Consider the following 16,514-nt stretch of genomic DNA (forward strand, 5'->3'; position numbering starts at 1 on the left):
CCTAAGGCAGATCCCAAACTCCTATACAAATCGGCCTTTACACTTGGTTAAAGCAATACATCTGGAATAGGGAACTGGATATATAAACTCACCTGCAAACTTCAATATCTTTTAGCATAAGGTCCTGTCTGATGCAGAAAACCAAGGGGTAATGCAATTTCCATAAGTGATGTACTGAGCAAAAGTAATATCTTGGAGGAACATTTTACTGAAAAAAACATATCTATTAAACCAGACAGAGAATGTTCTGGCCAAACTGTCTGACACACAAAGACAGTGGTTGAAAAAAGTTAAAAAATGTCAATGCTATAAATTTCTACCTAACGATTTGCATCCTTAAAAACAGCAAAACAGAGACTATTTACATATCATCCCTCCAAAAACTCTGACATAAATGCATAGTTTCCTGGGGACTTGTAATTACTATTAACAGTGTATTCAGGACTATCCTGATGTGGCATATCCCCTCACCAAGTCTGCTCAAAAAGGCAGATCCCTTCATACAGGGAAAGAGCAACAAAAATCTATGTGAGTCTTAAATGAGACCTGGAGTCGGGCATCATGCCTAGCATATCCCAAAATGGATAATTATTTTTATTTAAAACAAGATGCGGCAGAAAGTAACATTAGTGTTATCTTATATCAAAAGCAAGATTCTAGTCAGTGTTATGACTTATGCAAGCAAGATGCTAAAGGAGGTTAAAAATCTGTAAGTGTAAAAAGACCCTCTTTTCCACTTTATGAGCAATGCAGAGGATCAAAAAAATACGTGTTGAAAAAAGTAAAAGGTTAATGTGGAGCTGCAGCATCATCCTGTTATCCTTCTGGAGAGCTAGAAGCACAGACTGATAATGTTCCAAGTAGGAAATTTATACCCTGAACCTTCTGGACCTCAGACCTGTAGGATCAAACCTTGAAATTAAAGTATTCCAAAAACATACAAAAACAGAGTCCTATTGTCAGAGGACTAACAGATCTTAAAATGCATGACTGTACTGAATCTAAGGTGCCTAGGCAACCACTGCAGCAGAATTTAGCTTTAGAACTTGCCAGCCAGCAGAAACCACCATTGTGATAAAAATGTGCCCATGAACTTTCCCAGAGCATACATATATGGCTGCTCCTTTAGCCAGCATGAAAACTGCTTTTGCAACTTGGGAGTAGTTAGCCATAAAATAGACCATAAACTTGTTTTATGTATTCTTTGTTGACCAGGTTAGTCCCGCTAGGATAGTGTCCTCTTTACGGGGACCACTCAAGATGGTATTCATACTGGCTTGGGGAAATTTGGTGAGGTCACTAGGGAAACTTCCCTATTCTTTTTTCAATAAGTGCCAGGGTTCTTTTACATTCACTTGAGTTACCACCAACTCAGGCAGGTGGGACCTCATTTTAGTTTTTCATATGAAGGACGGCACACTCACGAGGGCATCACCCCCCCCCCCCCCCAATGCTGCACTGTGGTACTAGTATTGAGAAATTAATCCAAGTATCTAGTGTGGGAACAGAATCCACAGCCAGCACCAAAGGCAAGCAGGATACTTGCTGAGTCACTGGCATTATCATCATTAGCAGCATCAATTATCAATTATAAGCTCATGCACAAAACTCACCAGCATGCTAAATTAACATTTGTGTATTCTGTTATTGATTGCGACAATAGCCCAGTTCAGTTTCTTGGACATTGTGATATGCAGACAGTCTGATTGTGTTAGAAATGACTTTCACACTGAAAGGTAATTGGCATGTTCTCAACTCTTAAAAAAGTTATTCATAGAAAGCTAATTCTTAATACAAATATATTAATCCACTATTACATGATCATGCTTCATAGCTGAATGGTTTATTAGAGAAAGGCTAAAGGAGTAGAACAGGTGTGAAGTCACTTAGGTGATGAGCTGGATAAACAAGGTGTTTTAAAAGGGTAAACATAGCAGTTTACAACAGTCCAAGAAATGAAATCAATGTAGTCATTCATAAGAATAAAAGCCAAAAATAGGCATGCATTTTGCCCTTGTATAGCGACAAGCATGATTTTCATCTCATAAAAATGCAGCAAGAAGATGAAATTTATAAAGGTTTTATCATTTCATTTAGGATCCCAATGCAAATAAAATTGTGAAAAATATTTATAAAACAATGACCGTAAAGACAAATGTGTGCTAAAATGGTCATCTGGTAAAAAATGAGGATACCTCACAAAGATTCCTGTGGGTAGATTACGAGTCAAAGAGGGATTATGGTACAGTTTGCTCATAATGAGCCACAGTAGCCTCTAGGGGAACAGAGCTTATGAAATAGTAGACCAGTAGCTTACTGACTCCGCTTGTATAATAATGTTACCAAATACCTACAGGGATGTATAACATGCTGCAAATGTCAGCCTCTTTCCCCTAGACATAGGGTATCCCTCCAAACCAGAGGAATCACAGTGTCATGGTCTGACATCCAAATTAAGTACAATCAAGTAACTAGGGCTTCTAGAGGCACCCAACATTTATTGACAGTCACAGATGAGTTCACTAAAAGAATTGAATGCTGACCTGCCCATATTAATACTACATAAACAGCAGTCATAGGATAACATATAATGCAAAACAGACTAGAGGCCATATGGTCCTTGCCAATACCCACCATTAGGCTCTAATACCTTTGGAAAAAAAGGATGATGCCTCTAAGTCATGGTATAAATTTAAGAGCATCAATTCAACTGACCAATCTATGACTGAAGTATGACAGGAGAATCATATTGCTTGATATGCTAGGAGAGTCTATTCCAAATTAAGAAGAGGTGCTTGGCGAATAACCTATCTCTCCATCTGGTTTTATTTATTTCTTGATTAAGGTTTAGATCTCTAGAGGAGGTGCTGGCAGCACAATTTGACTTGTCAAGGAAAAGGAAGTCAGGAACAACTGGATCTCTAAAGGAGTCTGTACAACACTGAGTACATGGATAAGGACTCCATTATTTTCTGGTAGCTAATGCTTTCATAACAGAGATTCTTTTTTAAACACTGCTGTGGTTTTCAAGTGTTTTAATATGTTTAGCCAGATACATGCTGAAGAGTAAATTATATTCAAGAATAGGTCTTTCTAGGAGATAATACAGCAGGACAATGATTTCCTTCATTTTAGATGAGATGCCCTTGGTAGCTGGTTGCAAAATGTAGAAGGGTTTCCTAACTATAATCACCACTTGATGTTCAAAGAATAAGCAGCTATCAGCCCATGTGCCTAGATCTCTAATCACTGAGTCATATAGGCAAAGGGGTGTTTGCAATGCAGCAGGATGCAGAGTTTCTTCTTCTCAAAGAGAGCGATGTTCCATTTCTTGGCACTTAGTCTGAGCTCTTCTTCTATGCACCAGGAACTAACTTTAGTTAGCTTGTTTTGCAGGGTAAATGTATCCAAAGGGTATTTAACAATCATACTCAACTCACAGTTTTCAACATTTTTTTTCTAACCAGTTATTAGTTTGTGGTCTAAAAATGAGGTGCCAAACAGAAAGGGGGCCCAGCACAGATCCCTGAAGGATACCACTGATCACCCTGTCTGTCTAATGATGCTCATCCACTCAGACAATGTGTATTCTGTCCTTAAGCCAGTTGGCTATACATCTTAAGACATATGGATTTAAGTTTAAGGCCATCAAGTTATAGGCAATTTCACTATTATGTGGCAGGTTATCAAGTACCTTCACCAGATCAAGGTAGATAGCATGGATGGTATAACCACACTAAACCATATGAGAGACCTTCTTAAAGAAGGTGACAAGATTCACTACACAGGACCCACCCTTTACAAAGCAGAACTCCAGCAGGTGTAGCTTAATCGGGTTTCTGACATCAAGATGGAGGAGGTTGGTGTTGATGTACTCCAAGATTTACAGATAAGACACATAAGACAGAAGGGGGTGAGTCCAACACTATGTATTACTGTCAGCATTCAGGTATAATCAAAGAATAGATGTTTTTTAGACAACCTGGTATGCTGTCTGGACCCATGACAGAAGTATTCTTGGTATTTGAAAGAACTTGAAGAATGCGTTTCTTAGTGATAATGGTGGGGGGGGGGTTAGAGTGACTCAGGAAAGGCTTGAGGGGGAACAGTAGTGCCAAGGGAAAAAATTGCTGCAAACTTGATAGCCAGGTATGCTCGCAATGTCTTTTGGGTCTGAGTTGTAGGCTCCATTATGTAGATATTTGGAACAGAATTGAGAGCTATTTATTATTTTCTGACATAGCTGAAGAAGGACCTGTAATTATCCTTTCCTTGCTAGTCTTAATTGTTGTGATGCTTTACTGGTCTTTATAGTTGCTTTCAGTTTCTTAGTGAGATTTTTAATACTATTTTGATGCTGTGGGGTTCCAGCTCTATGAGACAGTTTAAGTCGTCTGTTTATATTGGTAGACCACATGGATAGTTATTCTTTGAATTTACAATCATGTTTGATTTTTGGAAGGGACTGCTAGGTCAATATATTTATCTTAATGGACATAAAAACCATGGGATTTACCATGGAGTTGTCTTGTGTAAATTTGCAGATTTCCTCATACAGCTCTATGAGGTTGGCCTTTTCATAGTCTTTTAAGAGGGTAGTGTTTACAAGTAAGGGTGGGGAAGTTTTAGGGTAAAGATAATCAGATTATGGTCAGAGTTTACTAATGAAGGCCTAACCATGGGTGGAAAGTAAATTGGGTCTAAGTGTGTGAGTACTAAGTCAAGAATGTTTACTCCCCTGGACAGGGTGATCCAGGACATTTTTATTTATCCCATCCAAGAAACATTGAGCATACCCAACACTGGAAGTGAGGAGCTCCAATCAAAGGATGGATAATTAAAGTCACCAAGGATTCAAAAACATTGCTGGTAGGGCTATTCTCTTTGACTACCAGAAATTTACCTTTGTCATCAAGGGTCATGGTGGCTGAATGACAGCAGGCTAGGAGTTGGAAATTATATTTCCCTAAGGAGACCTTTAGTTCAATAAGAAAATCAAGGGGGTCTCTGGGTATCCATTTTGAAGGGAAATGTTCCATGGTATACCATCATTGACAGAGATTCTGTAGATGTGGTAAGCACAAAATCCAGACACAGAAGGGGTGCTTTTTAAGAATTTTGACTTTGTCTAAGCAACAACACATACATGGATACCTTCCAAAAGCAGAAGTGCTTCAGTGTCAGGCAGTTTATTGCTAAGACTGCTGCCATTGAGTAGAGGCACCTTAATATCATCCAGTTTGGGAATGGAGGTGTTTATCGGATTGAAATGTTCATTAAATAACTTCTGTGCAATGACAGCAGTGAGAGCTTTGGCCTAGTGTGCAGAAGCCATGAAATGAAAGATGAAGACCATCTTTTGCAAATCATCTTAGACTGTTGATCATTTGTGCCAAAGTGATACATACAGGATCTCCCTGGAACGACACCTGAATTTTAGACAATTGTTGAACCCAATTATATTTTCATTGTATCTAAGCATCATTCTAGATGAGGAAGGATTTGACTCAGTATCAGTGTCTTACCCTTAGCTGAAGTTAGAGTGGTAATCTCCAACATACCCTTTTGCATGGTCTTGAGAGTTTTTGTGATAGGTCATTTACCCCCACATAGACTATAATTATTTCACTGTCCTACTTGCTGGAGAAGAGAGTTTTGAGTGCCCTACTTATGTCTACTAGCTTACTTCCTAGAAGACAACTGACTGTCTCCCTGCCTTTGTCCTACCTGGTATGTGGGATATGTGTACCTAACAACTCAGTCACCAATAACTAGGATGTTTCCAGCAGCTGCATTATGTCAACCAGACTCAAAAGTGATTTGCTTGTTGGTGATGTGTTCATGTTGGTGCTGATGTGGAGATATGCGGATAAAGTGTATTAAGGGATTTACACTGATACCTAGTCTTAAGAGTTCCTAGAAAGCTTTCTAGAGAATTTCTTGACACCATCAGCATACAACAGTCCTATATTTTCAGTATAATGATGTTGCATTTGCATGGGTGGGTGTGTGACAGTGTGATGTTCGCTTCAAGTAATGGACTATAAATGGGATGCATCGGATTGGTTAAATATTTGCACCTCTGACAGATAGTGTCTACAATGTTAAGTAATAGTTCATTACTAGTGAGTATGAGACAGTTTCTATACTGCCTTAAAATACGAAGTGATAAAAGGCTGATAATAAAATGGGGAATTTTGCTGTTACTCCATGATGCCTAGTGCTGATGTATGGAAAGAACCCTGTTAGGAACAAAAGCAACCATAATGCAATTATACAAAGGCTGTTTTGGGGGCCTATAGAGGTGTGTTTGGGTGGATAGTTACACTGTAGTGATGGAAATACCAGTATAGTAATCTCTATGAGCTGTAATCCCAGGCTGCTTCCTCACAACTGCATCATGTTGCACAGCCAGTAGTGGCTATGCTAAGTTCAGTACACTTTGTTTTGGCCTAGAGGACGCTAATCCCTGGCACTTGCTAAATGAAGACAAATGTGAAATTAATACTGACTACGGAGGAAAATGGAATTCCAGGTGTTACCCACTAATCAGCAGCATGCATAGTGGCAGTACAGTCAGCGCAGCTGAGCTCAGTATATATCAAACAAGAACAAAAAAGGACCAATGAAAAGCAGTTACATATTCAAGTTAATAATGCTGAACTACTAAGAACTGACAGCAATTAGTGTACTACCACTATACAAAATAGTGCTCACGCCAAGATGGAATAATATCACACTAGGCCAGAAAAGACTGTTATCGATTATTAACAGAGAAAATAAATCAGATAAGCAAGCTGTATAAATCAGCAGAACTCCTTTTAGTGTACTAGTAAAAATGAAAAAAAATGAACTTTCCTGAGTTCTTGTGAAATCCAGAAACACTTTTAAACTTTTCAGTCAGTACACATCTAGGCTTAGTTCTCTGTAGACCTGTTGGAAAGAGCAAGGAAGCTCGGGTAATTGAAGTATATATTAAGCAAGAACAAAAGAGAACAACAAAATAGCTATTCATTCAAGCCAACAGTACCAAGCTATCTAGATATGGCAGCTATTAGTCTACTCTTACTAAAGCAACTAATGCTCGTTCGACAGTTACCACTAAACTAGGCCTGAAAAGGCTGTTGCCAACAATTATTAATGGAGGAAATCATGTGTAAATTAGATAAACAACAGTTTAAATTCAGCACAATAGCAACATAACTTTAAGTGCAATAATAAATTGCAAAAAAAAAAATTAACATTCCTTTCTTTTTGTGAAGTCTAGAACCACTTACATTTTTCATTCTGTGTACACAGGTTCAGCTCTCTGCAGTTTTAGAAAGGCATCAGGAAAGATCAACTGAGTACAATATAGTGCAAGCAAGAACAAAAGAGAGCCAATGAAAAGCAGCTATAAATTCAAACCAATAGTGCTGAGATACCTAGGTACAGCAGTAATTAGTCTACTCTCAATAGACCATCTAGTGCTCCCTCTAAGATGGCAAACATAGGCCAGCAAAGGTTACCAAGCAATTATTAACAGAAAAAAATTAAAGTTTAAATTTTGCTTTTAAATCTGGCCTTTACGTTAAATATTGTTTTTAATCAATCACGTATTTAGTTGCTAGAAATGGGTCTACATTATTTCATTTAATGGCTATTCAGTGAATAGCCATTCGTCGAACACCTATTCAGCGAAGCCACTCTTCATCAAAAGGCGAATTTTAACTAGGGCAAACCAGGGATTGGCCACCATCTGGAATTTGCCCTTTTCTCCACTGTAGTGCAATCTCAGAGTAAGTATATTTAGTTAGGGGGGTGTGGGGGGCACAGTCTCCCACATTGAGGTGAGGAGATGCAGCCAGGTTTTAATTTTTTTTTTTTTTTTGCAGTCATTCAGTTGGCCAACTGCTTGTTTGCTGTAGTTAAAATTTGCAATTCGATGAAGAGCAGCTTTGCTGAATAGGTGTTTGATGAATGGCTATAAGCTGAATATCCATTCATCGAAGTGATATAGATCCACTGGAAACTACCTGTGAAAGTAAAATCAAACAGGGTATTGCACTTCTACAATGAAAATTTTAAGGGTATGCAAAATATTGGGAATGCAAAATACTGAATGTGCCCCATCATACAGTATCAACTAGTCAATCATATTGTGTTAATCAAACAATAGTTCAGTGCTAAAAAAAAAGCATTTGAACTCAGAAAGATTGTGAAGTTAAGTTAGCACTGATATTAATGGCCATCCAAGCCACACCCAATAAATCTACAACTGTCTAACTCACTAAAATGTTGACTGAAAAGAGAATGGTGGTTGGTACCTTCAGATCTTCTGTTTGCCACAGAGAATGTAAGGCTGATACATGTCACCAGTGCCTGTAAATATGTACGCCACTTAAAAGGACACTTAAAAAAAAAACTGCACCCTTGCCTAAAAAAGTCTGAAAAACATTGTGCTGGCCTTCAAGACTTACTATGGCAACAAAAGCCATCCCTATAGTATATCAAATAGGTAGCAGAGTATTCAAGTATACCAAGTGAAAGGGGCCATTTCTGAGCAAAGAGAAATTTCCCCTTAGATCTACCAAATCAAAATAAAAATTGTGTGTGTGTGTGTGTGTGTGTGTGTGTGTGTGTGTGTGTGTGTGTGTGTGTGTGTGTGTGTGTGTGTGTGTGGATAGCCTTCAAGCCCAGATGTATTTTCACTGGGGGTGTCTGAGTTCCTGGCATATGCCACAACACATCATATCAGTGAATCACTGATCCTCTACACATCACTCAACCTGCTGATCTTGAAAATAGGAACCAAATCCAAATCCCTTGAAAAATAGGAACATTCAGCTAAAAATCTGGACATCTAATTAGCATAACATTTTAATATCAAATAATAAATAACTCTTTCTGCTTCCAACAGGAATTTGGGATACTACTCAGAAACACATATTTAAAACACCGAGTGACAAAAATGATGGAAAATATACGGACATTAGCAGAGACAGCATAAAATCTGTAGTCTTTAATGAATTGTGTTGCAGAATTCTGTTATAGAAGGTCATTTATTTTTATTTCATAAAAAGGGAGTTGTAAGATGTGTGCTTCATCTTTCTTTTATATTATTATTACTGCTAGTATGTCCATTGTGTAGTGTGGTCTTCTGTGTACTAGACAGCTTAAAAAATCACATGTGATGAGGAGGCTTCAGAAAAGTGTGTGAAAGGGTAAATCAAGCCTGAAAATTGGGACATACCTAAAGAAATAGCGATATCCTAAATCAGGCATGAAAATAGGAATTTTCCTTCAAAATGGGAACAGTTGAGAGATCTGATCCTCAAATTATTTGTAGATTTGCGTGTGTATCATGAGTGTGTGTGTACCCATTGATGGGTTGTTGCCCCCAACTGGGCTCTCTGAATTATGTCATTTGCTAGGATAAACTTTGAGCATCCTATATAAGGTATCAGAAAATGAGTACACAAAAAAATGAAAAGTTTAATAAAAAAGGGCTCTCATGATGCTGTAATACTAGAATGTTATTTAAACAGAAGTAAAGCAGCTGTTCTCACAACGATGCTGGTATATTTACATTTTATGAAAATTTAATGCATACGCTGTCCCATATGCTAGCTGTGTGAAGACAGGGGAAGTGCACGTTTTATCTTCCAAATTACCATTACTGCCCACCAAGGTCCTTGACCTCCAGTCTCCAGGATCTTCTGGCACTCAACAACCAAAGAAAGAAAGACCAGAAGTAGGATCATGAATACATAGAGCAAACACTTATTAATGAGGTAACCTCGGTTCTCCGCAGCATGAAAAACATGATGTGAATTTAGCAGTTAACAATTCATGCAAAAACACTGACCATATATTGTATCAGTGTAACTGAACACAAAGGAGAAAATTATGTTCATATGACTAATGCTATAACAGGAAACCTTCTAAGCAGGTGATCTATTCAGTATTGTTTTTATGACATATTTTTAAAGTGCATTATGTTGTCAAAAGAAGTTCATGCATTATAGCTGCAGATGAGTTTGAAAATACAGAAAAAAAGAGGAAGCAGGTTAAAACACATACAAAAGCAGAAAAACATAAAAATAAAACTAGAAAATGACACAATTAGAGATAAATGAAGGTAATTTACGTAACTTTAAAGAGTAAATGTTTTGGTAGGCTAAGAGAAAGAAAAGTGTCTGTCACTGTTGTAGTATCTATTTATTTATTTATTATACTGAGAAAAAAACGTTGATGTTAGCAAAATATTAACAGAATGGTAGACATGAAAACATAGGCATGTAGTTGTCATATTCTTCCCTGTCTGAGCTCCATGATCATTATTCTGTTTACAACCATTTTCTGAGTACGTCACCTGCATTTGCAAGGAGTCTCACCAGAGTGCATCACTTTCATCTCTAACCCTTAAACCAATGAAGAAAAACTTACTTGTGCACCACTGCATGTAGTAAATAAACTTCCAAACAAATGGTTTTCCCACATTTTTTTGCGTTTTGATTGTTAAAAAACTTTTAAACTTACATTTTCTGTACTCTAATGCCACTGAGTGTAAGCAACAAATTTTAACTTCAGTGGCATCAGTGTCGGGATGTGTTAGGTGCATCCACAGACTTTAATGGACGCAGAACAGGGTATGCAAAAAAGGCATCCATTAAAGTCTATGGATGCACTGCATGCTCTCTCCAAGGAGATGTCACTGATGGATAGCCTACATTTATTTTGGACTTAGTTTTAACAAAAAAGATTACAAAGCCATTTGTTAAACTACAGTCTAAAATGTAAAGAATAGCAGAAAGAAAAATGCATCACTGGAAAGTAGGTCTGAATGCTGGCAAAGCTTAGTTTTCCAAGAGCAGTCAAAATGCTGCATCACTGAAATTTAATGGGCTTTTTTCTAAATCATTTTATTCAGTTCACAGTACATTGATGTGGCCAGTGAAAATGATTTGAAATAATGACAGCTCAGTTTCAGTGTACAGTAATGATGCACACATGCTGTCTTATGTTCACTTTATTCTGGAAAGCTTATAGACTATATTTTCTGCTTTATGTAGTTCTCTTGGGACTAGACCAGATCCTTTTGGAGAGTAAAATGTGGCCATATGGGTGCACATGTGCCAGGATACTTAAGAAAGGACATAGTACAGCTTAAATTTCAAGACTACTATGTCAAATAGCTTTGTCTGTTACTTAGTCTAAATAAATGTAGTTGACCATGGACAAGACAGATAATCTCAAAAGCTTAGCTAGGTGCATGCCTTCTACATGTTACCTCAATAATCAGTAACAAAGCAAAAAACTGATGATGCACAGGAGCCATGAGTCAGGGGCACTTATTAGGTATTAGCCCTATTCTATTACAGTCCTGACAGAAAGATAGGATTTGTTTTAATACACATCTTCTGAAGAATATCTAATCTTTATGTCTGACACTACTTACTACAGTCATCAACTCAGCACTAGTCTGTCACAAAATCAGATATTTTAAAAGGAACAGAGGTAGAATTTGAACCAAAGTGAGGGGCACCTCTGAAAACATGGAGCAGTTTTGAGGCATAGGTAGGTGATAGCTGATGCAAGGTGTTGCAATGGCTCTACTTTGTGTGTGTCCTTCATTTGTTGTGTTATTGTGAATCTTTTTGAGATACAAGAACATGAAAAGTACTGTTTAGAGGAAAGTTTCTTCTGCACCTGGTTTGATTGGTCGATTGATTTATTGATTGATTTACTTGCTTATTTATTTATTTTATAACTTTTTTCTCTCTCCCTGCTCCTTTTCCTCTTCTTGATCCAGTCATCTGTACATTAACATTAAGGCTTTTAGCCGCACTCACATTACGTATCATGCTGTTCAGTGTTTTTTTTTATACTGACTTATGCTCAATAGGCTACATTTTCCATCATCCAGAGGCTCTGACCAGCTTACTTTCCAGGAGGGGCCCCCTTCAGAAGATTAATTCAACAGAAAGTTGAACTTCATGTGGTCGAGAACATATGCTCAACTTTCTGAAATGTCAAAGCTTTTAAATGGACACCATAGTACACTTGGGATTGGGGAATTTAGCCTTTTCGCAACTGTACTGCAATCTCAGAGTTGGTATATATAATATGTAGGGGGGAGCAGTGCCCTGCAAAAATGTAGACTTTTGTTGTTTTTTTTTTTTTTGTCATTCAGCTTTTCAGAAAGTCGATCATATGGTCTCAACCATATGAAGTTCGACTTTCTGTTGAGTTGATCTTCTGAAGTAGATCCTCCAGGAGATATGTGCTTTTAGTGAATGGAATTTGTATTGTACATGGCCTTGGATAAACTAACTGGAATAGTTTTGCACATCTACCTCTCCATTTTCTGGGAAGGGGATGCAGATTTCAGTACTGAAGCATGAATCTGTATTTGCTTACAACCTTATGATGTCTGCTGTGCTACATCACCTGTACCACCACCACTAGCACCCATTTCACCATAAGAATGAATCTGTATGCTGTTTTCTTTTAATTTAGGGAGAACAAGACTTCTGCAAATATTGCAGGGTAGGAAATTTTTACCACAGCCTATCTGACTCAGTATGACACTACCTTGTGAAAGCTGTCTATAAATGCTCAAATCCCATTGCCAAAGCCTACATCTATGCCTTGAAATAACCCTTAGGTATCAAACTTGTCAGATACATTTGGGAAGCATGGCTGGGCTTAAAAGCTTAAAAAGGCCCCAGTGGGGTCATTAGCCTAGTAATCACAAATCTTATTTCAGTCCCAGGATGACCAGCTTTCCAACAGTGCAATCTTGATTGGCTGTTGAACTCAGACCTTCACAGGCAAGAGTAAATATTTTCCCTCTAAATCATCACTTGATCTTCTTCCTCACTTTTTTTGGGGAGGGAGGAAGACCTATAAATCACAAATGCCTCTTTTCAGGGGTGATCTAGCAGTGTGGACTGCTGAATGACTTGTTCTGTCACAGAGTATGCAAGTAGATACCGATGTAATCAAGCCAAGGACTACAACCTTACTATACAGTGCTGCGGTACAAATCCAACTTATTTAAGCTGCATGTATTCCCATACAACCAGTTGTAAACCTTGTCATGTAAAAGATTGCATAAGTGAGACATATTTGGTAAACCATTCTGAATACATTGTACAAAAATAAAAAGAAAGACAGCAAACTTTCTTTTTAACTTTGTCCTTGATTGAAAAGAGCTCAAAAGCATATAAATTCATTTGAGATGCATTACCAGCTGGTATTATGAGGCCCTTTATTTAAGATCATTTATTGTCTAAGTGCGGTCTAAATATAAGCAAAAGATTCACAATCAAAGTTCACCTTTTCCAGGGATAATTAATACAAAGATTCCTGAATTAAAGATGTGAATCTTGGCACTTTGGCAGGGGGTAAGGGACAGTAGTCTCAAAGGCCTGAATTATGTTTGAAACAGACCAATTAACACCATGTATCTTCTTTTATGTTAACTTCAATTAAGGTTTCGTAAAATTTTTAAAGTTCTTTTCTTCTTTAGAGTCTCAGTGTCAGAAATGTAGATCAAAGAGAAATGCTCCCATCCGAGCACCATAGGTAACACTGTTTTGCATACATATCTGCATACTACAGAGGTCAGATCTCAGTTTTACATGAATTATTACAAGATGAGTGTCAGTGAAGAAAAGGCTCAAATTAATCAGCCATCTTAATACTTTTTATGTATTAATTTAAGTTTTACAATAACAATTACAGGGGCTTGCTGTCTGCAGCACTGTTCCTTTACACCTTATGTTCTTTTATTTTTCCATGTATAGTGGGCACAAATGTTTATAACTGGCCTGACAAGCTTTAAAGGAACAGAAAATGAACCATAGTGATGCAGTTTGTAGTAGCAGGATGCACTTACCTAGCTTTTTAAATGTAAAGGCATTCATTTCAGATTTTGAGTATAATGAAAGGAGTTATTTTATGTTAGTGCATAACTTAAATATACTTAAGAGATGGCTTCTGTACCACTCACATCTTTTTCAGCTTTGGCAGTAGCAAACTATGGTATGATGTGTAACCAATTACACCGTTATGTTCAGAATTAGTCTTATCTTTAAGTTCATTGTAAGGAGAGGTGTAGAAGAAAGCAGATGGAGAGAGAAAGAAGGACAGAGAGATGGCATTTTCATCCAAATCAACACTGTACAAAGAAAGTAAAATCAATTACCTATGAACCTATAAATATGGAGAGGCCTGTGTCTGAAGCAAGTATTACTTATGTTTTATGTATGAATGTGTGCATGTGTCCATTATATATTCTTACTTACATAAAATCTTGACCATAAAAGGAGAGCAACTGTATTTGCACATTTTCTACATCCTCATTATTTTATAGCAATCCAAATTCTGCAGCAGTGTGGATTACATACAAACACCCACACAAATACACATATATACATATGCATACACACACGCACGCACACACACACACACACACACACACACACACACACACACACACACACACACACACACACTCAAATAATATGTGTTTTCATGCTAAAAAATGCACCTTTTTGTCTGGATGAACTGGGAAGAGCACTCATATATAGTTCTGATTGACTGTTGAATATCTTTGGCGCTTAAAGCATATCCTGCAGTATGACCCTGCCAACAGTGATAATCACATGACCACACCCCTAGAAGATACATTGGAATATGACGTGGAACCAGCATGAGCACACAGCCCAGTCACTGTAAGTGAGGACATCTGTCCAACGAAGGCTCACAGCACTCATCCAGCATATATGTTTGTCTAAATTAAGTATATTTTGCATGCCCAGCTGCAAGCATGAATTTGTGATGTCTAATGTACAATGAACACAGTGGACAAAAGGTATATCATATGCATGGTATAAGGATGCCGAAGAGATCAGAACAAATACTGTGTAACAATTGTCAGAAAATGGTCAAATAAGAATCCCAATCAACAAATACATAATTCAGTGATAGATCCTCTTGCTACCACTTGCTAAAACAGTATGTATTTAGATGACACTCACAACAATATGCTGTACTTCAGGACTAACTTAGTGCTATGGCCATAAGTTGTACTTTCTGCAATAGCAAACATACTACATGAGTGCCACAAAATGAAAGCGCCAAGCTACATACCAAAGGCTACACTGGGATGCTGAATTCCCAAAAAGTGATTGCCTAAGTGGCCATGTAGACGGAATGTGTATACTTAATGGTGTTCATAACAGGTTCCTATCAGTTCGGCGAAACTTCAGCAGTTCAAATACCATATGTTCGAACTGTGAAGTTTGAAAACTGATTATCAAGAAGCCGCGGAACACCAAATTCTTTCCCAGGGAAAGAATTTGGTTGGCTGTTTCTGCAGCTTCGCTATTTTCAGCACTGTGGTGGAAAGTTACGGGTCAGGTTCAGGTAAGTGTGCGATTGTGCGGTCGTTAGGGTTAGGGCGCGGGTGAGGTGGGTGTGCAATAGTGACAGACTTTAGAGTTAGGTGAGTGTGCGATAGTGACAGATCTTAGGGTTAGGGTTTGGGTTAAGGTAAGTGGATAGATAGTAGTGTATGTACAGTTTAGTGTAGGGTTAGATGTAGGATTTTAAGTGTATGTGTGTGGATTGCTGATTTTTTTGGTGTGCTTGTGTTGTGTGTGTGTGTTTCTTGGAACAGAGATTTTTTTCCCTGGGGAAAAAATCGATGTTCTAAGCCTTTGATGGTTTTGCACTTCGAGGTTAGAAGTTCAAACATATGGTGTTCGAACTTCTGCCGTTTCGTCGAAGTGATATAGATCCTTCATAACTGCAGGTGCTGACCCATATGGGACTGGTGTATCAATGGGATGCTGTAATGTGCAGAGCAGTGACTTCTGCAATGGCTGTACTGTTTCCTATTGATGCACCCATTATGGAATAGTGTCCATGAATCAGTCCACAGACCTCTCAGCACAAGAGTGTTGAAATGATGGCATTGTGACATCAACATTTCTGCTCAAGGACTGACTGCAGTTCCAGGACATAAGATCCACTGACACCTTGTAGAAGCTGGTGCAGCTTCTGTCTTGCTGTTGGCAGTTATGAATCTAAGGTGACATTTGTCCCAAAGGACTTCTTTGAGATACACAGCAGCACCACCTGCTGCAATACTCACAGCTACACCACTGACAACACTTTTAAGGGCCACTTGTGGTTAGACTTCAGATGGCACCAAATGCCACGGTGACTGGGCAGATATCTCTGCATACATCACAGTAACAACTGATGAAGGGCAAAATGTACTGAACTAGGTCTGCCTTCCTCAGTGTAGCCCTAACAAGGACTATCACATGTCCACCCAGCAGCACATTTCACTAGGAAGCACAGGCATGTGTCCTGAATAGTTGTAATGTGCATGGATAATATTTTAAACTAGTCACCAGATTCTGTCTTCTGGTCCCTGGACATGCTGTGCCACAATATCAGGACCACTGTCTTCATGCACATGGCAGACAGTACCGTAGCATGCCGACTGCTGTAGC

The sequence above is a fragment of the Protopterus annectens genome, chromosome 5.part0 (assembly GCF_019279795.1).
Source record: "Protopterus annectens isolate FY-2018-M chromosome 5.part0, PAN1.0, whole genome shotgun sequence".
Classification (NCBI taxonomy): domain Eukaryota; kingdom Metazoa; phylum Chordata; order Ceratodontiformes; family Protopteridae; genus Protopterus; species Protopterus annectens.